Source organism: Pundamilia nyererei, unplaced genomic scaffold, assembly GCF_000239375.1.
Source record: "Pundamilia nyererei isolate P.nyererei 1_Seehausen unplaced genomic scaffold, PunNye1.0 scaffold00028, whole genome shotgun sequence".
Classification (NCBI taxonomy): Eukaryota; Metazoa; Chordata; class Actinopteri; order Cichliformes; family Cichlidae; genus Pundamilia; species Pundamilia nyererei.
In genome coordinates this window covers 4,303,174-4,314,626 of record NW_005187429.1, presented here as the reverse complement: position 1 = coordinate 4,314,626, position 11,453 = coordinate 4,303,174, and the positions used below count along the sequence as shown (strand labels likewise).

At 38.8% G+C, this 11,453-nt stretch overlaps 1 protein-coding gene across 1 annotated transcript in view; it reads left to right on the top strand.

The window, feature by feature from the left end:
• The window catches only part of LOC102193066 (CUB and sushi domain-containing protein 3-like), a 387,453-nt gene that overhangs the window by 148,350 nt on the left and 227,650 nt on the right, over positions 1 to 11,453 (top strand). The gene's annotated exons all lie outside the window — the stretch shown is intronic.

The following is an 11,453-nucleotide window of genomic DNA, read 5'->3' as shown; positions in this document are numbered from 1 at the left end:
TATATATATGTATGTATGTATGTATGTATATGTATATATATAGAAACATATACAGAAACATCTGTGCCGAATATGGCCTGGAAGTCCCAAGGTCAAAATGGGAGATGCCCCCAAGGGTGGTGGAGAATAACCGAGCTAAGATCCTGTGGGACTTCTAAATACAGATGGACAAAATGGTGGTGGTTAACCAACCGGACATAGTGGTGGTAGACAAACAGAAGAAGACGGCCGTAGTGATCGATGTAGCGGTCCCGAATGACAGCAACATCAGAAAGAAGGAACACGAGAAGCTGGAGAAATACCAAGGGCTCAGAGAAGAGCTCGAGAGGATGTGTGAAGGTAACAGTGGTCCCCATGGTAATCAGAGCACTAGGTGCGGTGACTCCCAAGCTAGGCGAGTGGCTCCAGCAGATCCTGGGAACAACATAGGAGATCTCTGTCCAGAAGATACTGCGCAGGACCCTCAAGCTCCCAGGCCTCTGGTAGAGGACCCGAGCTTGAAGGATAAACATATATATATATATATATGGCTTCTCTTTTATCCATGCCAATGACTACCTGTCATCCAAAGCAGTTGAGAAATTTTTTTGTAACCAGTGCCATCCATATGTTTTCAACAACAAGGTTGCAAAGGTTTTGATAGAGCTCACTGGTTTTATCATTAATATATAGATATTTTATGTAAGAAGTGGTACTCGTCATATCATTGTTAAAATCAAGTGGTATTAGGTCATTATCTTGATTACTGCATGTAATTATATAATAGTAAAGTACAAAATAACTTTTATATCTCTCAGTGTCAACCCTTCACTGAATTTCCGCACAATGTATCAGTTTGATGTCTGGATGATATAATTACATTAAATTGCTGCCAGACATCTCACTTTCCTGCTATGAAGTATACTATAGTTTCCTCTAATTATCAAATTCCAGAAAGTGACAATTTAATGTGATACCTGGATAAAACTAACTAATTCTGTGATGTATTTATATTAAGAAGGTTCCAAGTGTTTTATTGCATAGAAAGGATAGATGTCCATCTTCAAAGCTTGTCCACAAACGAGCCATTACTGTGACATCTGATTAATACTATTAAATAAATGTCTTTCAGCACTTGAATTGGCAAGGAAGAGGTTTCTCACTAAAAGAAGTCCAGCAAATGATATATTGACCTCATATCTGAATTATATTAAACACCTTTATGATGAAAATATATGGAATAGCTGCCAAACCCCTCTGTGCTGGACAGGATAGAAATTACATCGAATGATATATTGATTTGATATTCAGGTCTGTCAGACAACCACTGGCCACCTGACTAAAATATATCCTGGTACAGAGTTAATATAGGTGTGCAGTTCTGTGTGTCTGTGTGTGAGTGCGTGTGTGGTTTGATAATAATATGGCCACCTGGCCAATGTCAGTCCATCATTCAGCTTTATATGAGCCAACCAATCAAACGGCCTCCCTTCAGGGTCTCCACCTCGGCCCATCCAATCAGCTCCTTCTGCCAAGCAAGAAGGAATGTCATCTGATTAGCATAACGGCAAAAATGAACAGGGTCATGCTGACAGAGCAGTTCTTAATGCCGTGAGTTAGACAGAACTCAGAGGCAGCATTTACACAAAACACATCCCTTAATGCTGTCAGCCAGTTAGGATTTTCACCAAATGTATAACCATCCCAAAAAATGTGATAAGGAACATCAGCAGACTGGTCTCTAACCTCTTTCAGTGGCCTCTCATCAGCAGATTTCATTATTTAAGGGCATTCCACTGGGTTTTTCACTCAATATTTAATCATCCAATTAATTGCAAACATGACTATCAGCCCTGTATTCTCCAGCCACTGTGCTCTGCTTTTTGTTCAGCAGATTTTGTTATTTAACTACCCCACTGCTTTTAATATCTCAACTACTGTTTCTTAATAAAGTGAACAGCAGTATTACAGTGGAAAGTATAGCAACACAGCACTCCTAGTTTAGTGTGAGAACATCTGCCACATTGAGTTTTGGCTTTTTCCCCACTAAAACTGATGCCTGAGCATTTGATTCTTTTGGTAATTAGCAGCTTGGGGAAGTCTTTTCAGGGGAAATGTTAACATTAGCAATATAATGGACCTTGTAATAAAGAACACAAGATTGCTGATCAAACCATTTTTACTTATTTGACTACTTGCTGTGAAGTATGGGCCGATTTAGTCAACAAACATTCCTGCTAAAAGCTTTCAAGATAAAATGAAGGGTTAGAAATAGTCATCAGTATAAGAGAAACTCTGACTTAAAGGTCATTTCAAATTGATTTCTCTATCAGTTACTGTCAGCATTGAGATTAATACAAATAGATACACTCACTTTCAATTCAATCTCATTTATACAGAACCAAATCACAACAACAGTCACCTCGAGGCGCTTTATGTTGTAAGGTAGACCCTGCAATAATGCGTTACAGGGGAAAACCCAACAATCATATGACCCCTTATGAGCAAGCACTTTGGCGACAGTGGGAAGGAAAAACTCCCTTTTAACAGGAAGAAACCTCCGGCAGAACCAGGCTCAGGGAGGGGCTGTCATCTGCCATGACTCACCTGCTGCTTTATTAGGTATATCTGTTCAACTGCTTGTTAAAACAAATTGCTGGTTAACGCTAATCAGCCAATCACATGGCAGCCACATGTATTTAGGCAATGGGGAGAAAAAGTGATTTAAGTGAATGTGGTATAGCCGCTCGTAGTACAGGGGCTATACCAGTGTACTGCACCTACCAGATTCTGCAGGTGGTGGTCTAATAGTGTGGGGGATATTTTCTTAGCACACTTTGGGCCCTTTAGTACCAAATTAGAATTGTTTAGCAGCCTACCTGAGTATTCGTGCTGTATGCCAAGTTTCTCATGGCTGTTTCCTGCAAGATAATGCACGATGTAACAAGCCTGAGATGTGCAGCTGACAGATCTGCAGTTACAGTTCTGTGTGGTGCTGTCATATCAATATGGACGAACATCACTGAGGAATGTTTCCAGCACCTTTTTGAATCCGTGTCATGAAGGATTAAGGTAGCTCTGAAAAGAAAAAGGTGTCCAATTTCATACCGGTAGGTGTATGTAATAAACCAGTCATTTAGTGTACATCTATATATTTATGTTTTTAACTCAATAAAATAAGTCCTTCACTCAGAGACAACGTTTCTGTCATAGCAGATAGTATCTGTAATAATTTAGGTTCTGTTTTATGATGAAAACAACTTTTACTCCTTGATTGATTCCTTGGTGATATTGCACACCAGAGACAAATTGTGCACACACAAACATGAACATGTTTCCATCATGTACTGGCAGGGAAAATATTTAAGTTACACAAGGACCACTTGTTGGGTTGTGTTTGGTGTTAGACGATACTACACAATTGTTACAAAGACTAGTGATAGAGGAGAGTATTATGGCGAGAAGAGAGATGAAAGGAGAGGAGATTAAAAGGGACAACACTGATACAGGTTGAAAGAGCTTTAATGTTGAGGTGTTGTGAAGTGCACTTCAAAATAAAAGCTGGCACCAAACTACACATTCTGATATCACTTCAATGTTCAACTTTAGTTTTAAAAGCCAATATGAATGCTTCCATTGGTAAGGTTCTGGATCAGGACTTACATCTGGTGTGTGAACCATTCAATGAAAACTGCATTAGTAGCTTGTCACATATAAATATGGCTTGTAGTCCATGAATCCATGTTTTTGTGAAGCCTTAGGCAAACTTTTTTTTTTCTGAACCTGAACCTGTTGATTTTCCCAGAAGCAGTCATTAACAGTAATAGTTTAAATTCAATAACAAGCCAGCTGTGTGCATTGTAGTACCATCGATTTGGTAATAATATAGCTTTTTGTTTGCTCGTTTTCTGGAAATGTGTATTTATGACATTCTTTAAGCTTTTATTGTAGAAAAGTGAAAAACTACTTAACATCAAAAGACCACCTCGAAGGGATATACAATGTACGTAGTGTTATTAATGCCTGTGTGTCCGTGGGTGGGCTTTGTAGTTCAACTTTTTGGAAGTTACCATTCCACTGAATGTCTGTTAGCATCTGAAATTATTACATCATATATCGTATATTGCCATTAGTTCAAATCCTCCACCAACCCGTAAGTTTACTGCGCATTTATCAACCCATATTATGTTGTGTGTATTGTATTGCTGAGCCCACTTCATTTTCCAATTGTCTACTTGAAAACAAAAAAAAATATAGAAATAGAGGAAGTCTGTTTAGTTTAAGGCACCAGACCTAATTAAATACTAAAAAATAAAATATTTTTACAATGTTAACAACAGCAAGTTAGAACAGAGATATATTTAAAGACACAGACACTATAGAGGTATCCTGAGTCATTTTTAATTAATCACTGATTTCACTACTGGCAGGCTTGAAGGTACAGGAGGGTGACTGCTTGTTGTATCCATGGGAGCTAACAACTCAAAGCAACTTTTCAGTGAGACTGCATCATTTAGTAGGTACACAGTTAAGGTGAGATTTGTTTACATTTGTGTGTGGGTACATGTGTCCTAGTATCTGTCAGTCACTTCCAGGGTATCTTAAGATGTTAAATTTAATATGTTATACTAGGGCTGCACGATTTTGCATAAAATGAGAATCACGATCTTTTGGCTTAGAATTGAGATCACGATTCTCTCACAATTTTCTTTTCCAATATAAATATTTATTGCACTTATTAACTGCACATCAACTTCTTAACAGTTGAGACTGAACATAAAAACAATAAATAAACATAAAAACAACAAATGTCTCACGTTTTGTTGTTGCCGCAAAATGTTGTACTGCTTGAAATTCCGTCTCCACCGTTGCTCGACGCTGCGTGTATAGAGCAGTTAGTGCAACAATAGAAAAATAGTTGCGGGACAGCACTGCGTAGCGTTTGTCTAGGGTGTTGATCATTTTCCTAAATCCCTCGTTTTGCACAGTGTTGATGGGAGCCATATCTTTGGTCAGGTGATGAGTGATAGCCTCCGTAATTTCTTTGTGCCTGCGGGAGTTCGACGTGTATAGGGAAGCGCTGTATAAGGTTCCCGTTATTGATGTTTGGGTGGTTGACCGGGACGGATTTTCTCCTGTCACTTTCTCGTCATCCCTGACGTGCTCTCCGTTGTTTTTTCCTGCCAATTTTAGCATCACACGGCACAGCTTCTGTATCACGTGGTATAAGGCTCCGCCCTTGTCATTTGTCAAGCAGGAAGAGTGAGCGCTTGTTTTCATGCAGATTACGTCCCGGATCAAAATGCGGTGCAATCGTTGTCGTCTTTTTTTTCTTTCTTTTTTTTTTAATCGTTTTCATTTGGAAATGAGATCATGAATATGTATGAATCGAGATTGTGATTTTCTAACGATTAATCGTGCAGCCCTATGTTATACTTTAGTAAGCACATCTACTAGATATCACACAAAAGATAGTTAGCTAGCCTGTCTCAACTGAGCAGAAACGCACATACAGATTTGATCAGCACGTACATACACATAAAATTGGTAATATTTGCCTCTGCAGGCAACAGTTTGTGTTTGCTATACAATTTAACAGCATTACCCCTGCATACCTCTAATTTGCTGTCTTCTCGCATATTGCTTTTTTGTTTGTGGACAAGTGAAAGGTTTGTCTGACAGAATTAAATATATACTGTCTCAGTGACAAGTGACAACATGGTTAGTGACCCCTGGAGACAGCAAACTTCACTGTATCGCATTTTCATCTAGTAGCACAGCCACCAGAAATATTGTTAACCAGATGATTTCTGAGGATCTGAAATTTAAATCAGATTTCAGAGCAAGAATACCAGTTGATAAATCCAGTGGCAAAAAGTCATTTACTGTATAGCATGAAGTAGTGCTTACACTGTTAAATCTAAGGCTCTGTCTCAGCTTCAGCCTGTGAAGCTGTATAAAGAGTAGAGGTAGAAGGTGTTGAAGAGGACAGTTTAATATAAAAACAAGCTTATATTGTGGAAATGTGACAGTGGATGTTACTTGGGGCATGAAGCTGTCAGTGTACTAGGCAAGCTGGTTTGAAATGGCAAATTGAGCTGACTGTCTGCTATCTTTATCCCATCAGAGAAGCCACCAGTCCTGTACAGTTCATCAAATACTATCCTCGTCTCTTTTCTTGTTTTTTTTTTTTTAAGTATCAACAAAATGTATTCATATGTATGTAAGGCACATAAAAGGCTGTAGTAGATAAAATAATACTGAAAGATGCATATTGAGATTTGCAAAGAAAGAGAAAGCAGTAGTAGTGTCATAAATGCCATAGGGACAAAGGCTGCTGTGGTATTGATCAGTACAAAAAGGCCTTCTGAGATGATCCGCTCTATGTAGTTCCTCCCAATGTTGGCTTTGCATCTATTTTGTTTCTGAAAATCTTCTCTCTCATGCTATCTCTTGTTTTCCTTAATAGATATTGATTTTGTTTTGGGTACATGCTGCAATTTCTTTCTTTGCTTACATTTTGTGCCAATTTGCTTCTTCTGTTCAGATAACAGCTTCTGTTTCTTTACTCTCGCTCTTTTCTCTCTGTCACAGTGTTTGAAGTAAACCTATCTTTCCAGATGACAGCAGTGCAAGTGCAAATCTCTGTGTGCAAGTGCAGACGTACATGTCTGCGTATGCATGGTGTCACTGTGCAGTGCAAGTTTAGCAGAGTGACAGTGATGTCAGACACATAATGATTTCCTATTGGCTCGCAGCCCCCGAGGCCTAACGACCCGTTATTGATCTGACCAATTAGCATTCACACCTTTAATTAATACTGAAGCCTGATGTTTGCACACAAGCAAACTCTCTCTCTCTCACACTCACACACACACACACACACACACACACAGATACAGACTTTTAATTAATAGTAAGAAGAGGGGTGGCTGTGAGAAGAGATAAGAGAGGAAGAAATGGACAGAGGTAGAAGTGAAAGATGAATGTGTGAAACAGAGAAGAAAACTACAGGAAGTAGAAAGCTGATCAGTACTCTTACTAAAATCAGTGCAGGACTCTGACATAAGAGCTAAGGCTAAGACGGAGCTTAATGGTTTACTGATTTTTAGTAATACACACAAGCTTTTCTTCATGCACTGAGAAAATTGTTATTACTTTTGCTTCTCTGTGTTTGCTATTTTGTGTGGTACTTGATGCAGTTCAGTCTGTGTAACATATTTCTTTTAACTGCAGTGAAGTAAATAATCACTGTGCTGGACACGAAGATAATCCACCAGCTATACTTCTCAGCAAAAAGCATATCAAAGAAATCCTCATAACACACAGTGTGTTCCTTTAGCAATGTATCACCATCATCTACAGTAAGTCACTTCAATAAAAGAAAACGTGTCCGTTTCTTGTGTTGCCTGTGTCACTGGACGGTTTACTATGTTGTTTGATCAAGTCTGCTCGAGCATATTTGTTCCAGTCAGAGTCAGCCCTTTTAGGTCAGATCAAATGATAGCTGATGCTGCAGAGTACTGCTTTAGTAAAAGAAAAAAGAAACAAAAGAAGCAACCGCAAACAAACTAGAACTTGATTATGTTCATTTCCGACGCCCACAGCCTGTTAAAACAGGATACATTTTGAGGTAACAGGTGTGTGTGTGGCATGTTTTCTTTTTTTCTTTATATGTATGTGTGTCAGTCTAATGAAGTTCTGTTGGCAGGATGTCTTTAGGGAGATATCTAATGGTTTATTGAACCAAACCTCAGAGAAACATTGATCACAGCATCAAGGAGTTACACCCACATGGACTCAAAATACACACACCAATCCTTGTATATGCACGTGCGGTGACATGCACGCAAGAGGCCCACACACAAACACTCACGCTAGAGTGCACGTGAACGACCACACACACACACACACACCGGTGAAGTGGAGGTAAAGAGCTTATAATTGACATCCCCATGTTTCTTTGTGAGCAGTCAGACTGCTGTCATTATCTGCTCATTCAATTACATACAGGGAAATTGCAAGCCTGGAAAAAAACCTAAGCACATCTTTTCAACTAACATTTTTAGATGGATACTCCATCCACAAAAATGAGGTAATTGTGTTGGACAGGGTTATTGTCTACCCTCAAAATGAATAACTTGTTTTACCCTGCCACATTAAATTGCATCCTCCCTTGGATGGGTCTAATTCTGGCATATGGAAATTTGTAGTCAGCTGCAATATATTTCAAAGGAAAACCAGGCTACTCACTATATCTGCTTATTATGAATGCGGGTTCTTCTTAGTAGTGTTGATTAAATATTATGTCCAATAATTGCATCTACAGCGGCCCCTTTAGTGATATATATGTGATATTTACCGAGCAGTATCGTAAAAAGTAGACGAAGAAGGAGGCATTAATTTAAGCCTAACTACTGGAGAACCCAAAGTTTTCACACCGCCATCCACTCCAGTAATATATCATCATTACTGTGATATTTTAATTGCCAAATAATCAGGTTATGGTAAATTCTGTATCAGAACAGCATTTATGCAGGCCAGCATATGCAACATTTATGGTCAGACAGTATACACTGACACTGGCTGCTGGAAGCTACTTCATGATCTCAATGAACACAGATAATTATTGTTCAGCCTGAACATCAAGGCACCACTATCGCAACCCTCACAGCAGCTTTTACCTTTAGGGAGAGTGGGGTGTGTGCTTGATTGTTTGTGTTCTGGGGTGTAATAAACCCAGAGAGACATTAGTGGTCTGTTGCTCTGAGTCCATAATGTCTGATCTACACTAGAAGTTACAATCATTAGCAACACAGTTGTGTGTACTAACTGATCTTCACAGCTGCCATATGAGCTAAAGCTTTGAACAACTGTTAGTTTATCTGAGAGCTCTCCATTTTTCCCGCTTTAACTCTGCCTCACAGTCTCTCTGTCTCCCTCTGACATGCGCGCACACACACACACACACACACACACACACACATTCTGCTACCACTTTGCCCCACGATAAATGTTTTCAGAAGTAATCAAACTTGGGCTATTTTACACATTTGTTGTGAAGTGCACTCACACAACCCAAAAGTAAATTTAAAATGAAAAGAAAATCTTAGCTTTTTAAAAAGATCTTACTATTATCTATTAAGGTAATATTTGAGATAGTAGCAGGCCTAGTACATTTATGAAGTCATTATTTGCTTTCAATTGAAAGATGACTATCCTGAATCCTAAGCCCTATATTTTGTCAATTCAGTTCGTAGAGCCATTCATTTTCTTCACTGCCTAAGCCGTTAGTGTTATGTATTAGATAAGAATTATGTAATGTGATGGGGTTTGAGTACTAGCTGAAATTATTAAAGTGCAACAGCCTTGGATTGTATATTTTAGACCATTATTAGGCTGTACAAATAGGATCAAAAAAAGGTTACATTAAAAACACATAGAAAAGAAAAGAGGTAGCATGTGTATCCCCAGGCAGCATGCACTTTGCACTCTTGTCATCTGTTCTATACAATTTGTGAAATGAAGCTTAGTGTTGACAGCGCTGGTGCAAGAAAGCCCTTAGCACAAATTGTGTGTGTGTGTGTGTGTGTGTGTGTGTGTGTGTGTGTTTGTGTGTTTTTCCTTATACTGTACACTCAAATTACACAATGTATGTCAGTAAAGCTTTTCAACTTGAATCTTCAAGATCTGATGTGTAACTTAAGTGCTGTCTTCCTTGTTTTAGCGTTGTAACTCATAGTTTGGAAGACCATTGTGGCCATCTCATCACCCAGTTAAAACCAAGCAGTTCATCTTTTAACACACATGACCTGCCTTAAAGCTTGCTAGTGCCCTAGTCTTCTCTATTATATGCAACAGTGACATTACAGAAGACATTAAATGATTTGTTAACACATATTTTTGCTTACTCTTACTCTGACATTATATCAACCATGTTAGTTACTAACAATATTAGAACAACTAATTATCCTGTGTATTTTAATTGTTAGAGTACAATGAAAGAGTATGTAGGGCATCTACTGAAATGTAGCCTTTTTTTATTTCATGCTTGGCTTATATACTTGCCCTCTGTTTCATTAAGTGCATCTGTTCAACTGTTCTATATAGCAAACAGCTAATCAGTCAACCATATGGCAGCAGCTTAGTGCTTTTAGGCATGTAGGCTTCGTGAGATCACCTGCTGAAGTTCAAAACAAACATACTTGGAGAAGAAAGGTGATTCAAGTGAATTTAACTGCAGCGTTGTTGTTGGTGACAGACAGCTTGGTCTTCAGGAGCTGTTGATCTACAGGGATTTTTCATCGCTAGGATTTATAGAGAATGGTCTGAAAAATATTCAGTAAGCAGTGCTTACTCAGTAAGTGAAAGGAAAAAAATGAAATGAAAATGCCTATTTGATGCCAAGGGTCAGAGGAGAATGGCCAGGCTGCTTGGAGCTGATAGGAAGGCCAGAATAACTCATCCATTTGTTAGCGCCAAGGTGGGCAGAAGTGTAGCTATGAATACACAGCACATCAGTTTCAATTAAATTCAATTTTGTTTGATTTATACAGTGCAAGTAATAGTCGCCTCAAGGTGCCTTATATTGTAAGGTAAGGATCCTACAATAATACAGAAGAAAAGAACCAGATGACCCCCTATGAGCAAGCACTTGGGAACAGTGGGAAGGAAAAACTCTCTTAACATAAAAAAGAAACCTCCAGCAGAACAAAGCTCAGAGTAGATCCAGTAGAGCACTTTTGGGATACAATGGAACAGGACATATGCATCATGGATGTGCAGCTGACAAATCTGGAGCAGGTTTGTGCTACCCTGTCATGTATGGATGAAAATCAAGGTGTCATCATCTTGTTGAATTTAAGCCATGAAGAATTAGGAAAGTTCTGAAGGCAAAAGCCGGGACTACCTAACAGAATGGCTGATTCGCAGATCCAATGGAGATATAAACCAAATTTGCTCTCTATTTACTCTCTCTATTTTATAAGTATTTGCATGCCAGGCTGGCGTTTGATATCAGTGCACATTCAAACAGCCAAAATGCCAGTTCTGGCTCAGAAAACTCTATGTCGGGTACTGAACTGCTCATGTTAGAGAGAAACCACAAATGAAGGTCTCTGGTGTAAAGTCTAATGGCCTACCCATACAAAACATTAAAGAAAATCTTTCTAGCTCTTTCTCAGTTGTATTTTCAATTTTGCTGGATTGCTTTCCAAACATGGCTCTGTCTTAGTCCCTTAGGAGGCAATTAAGCTACCAATGTACTTTTGCAACATGATTAGAACAGACAAATAGTGCCAACATCATCAGGTTGTCAGTTTCACCAAATGCAGAGCTGCGGAGTACTTATGACACTTTCAATATTAAGTGGTCATGTAATCACAACTCAAGTGGATGATTGCTGCAGGATAAAGGTGAAAATGGCCATTACCCTTACACAAACACTGCAGAGCTAGACTCCAGTTCCTATTACT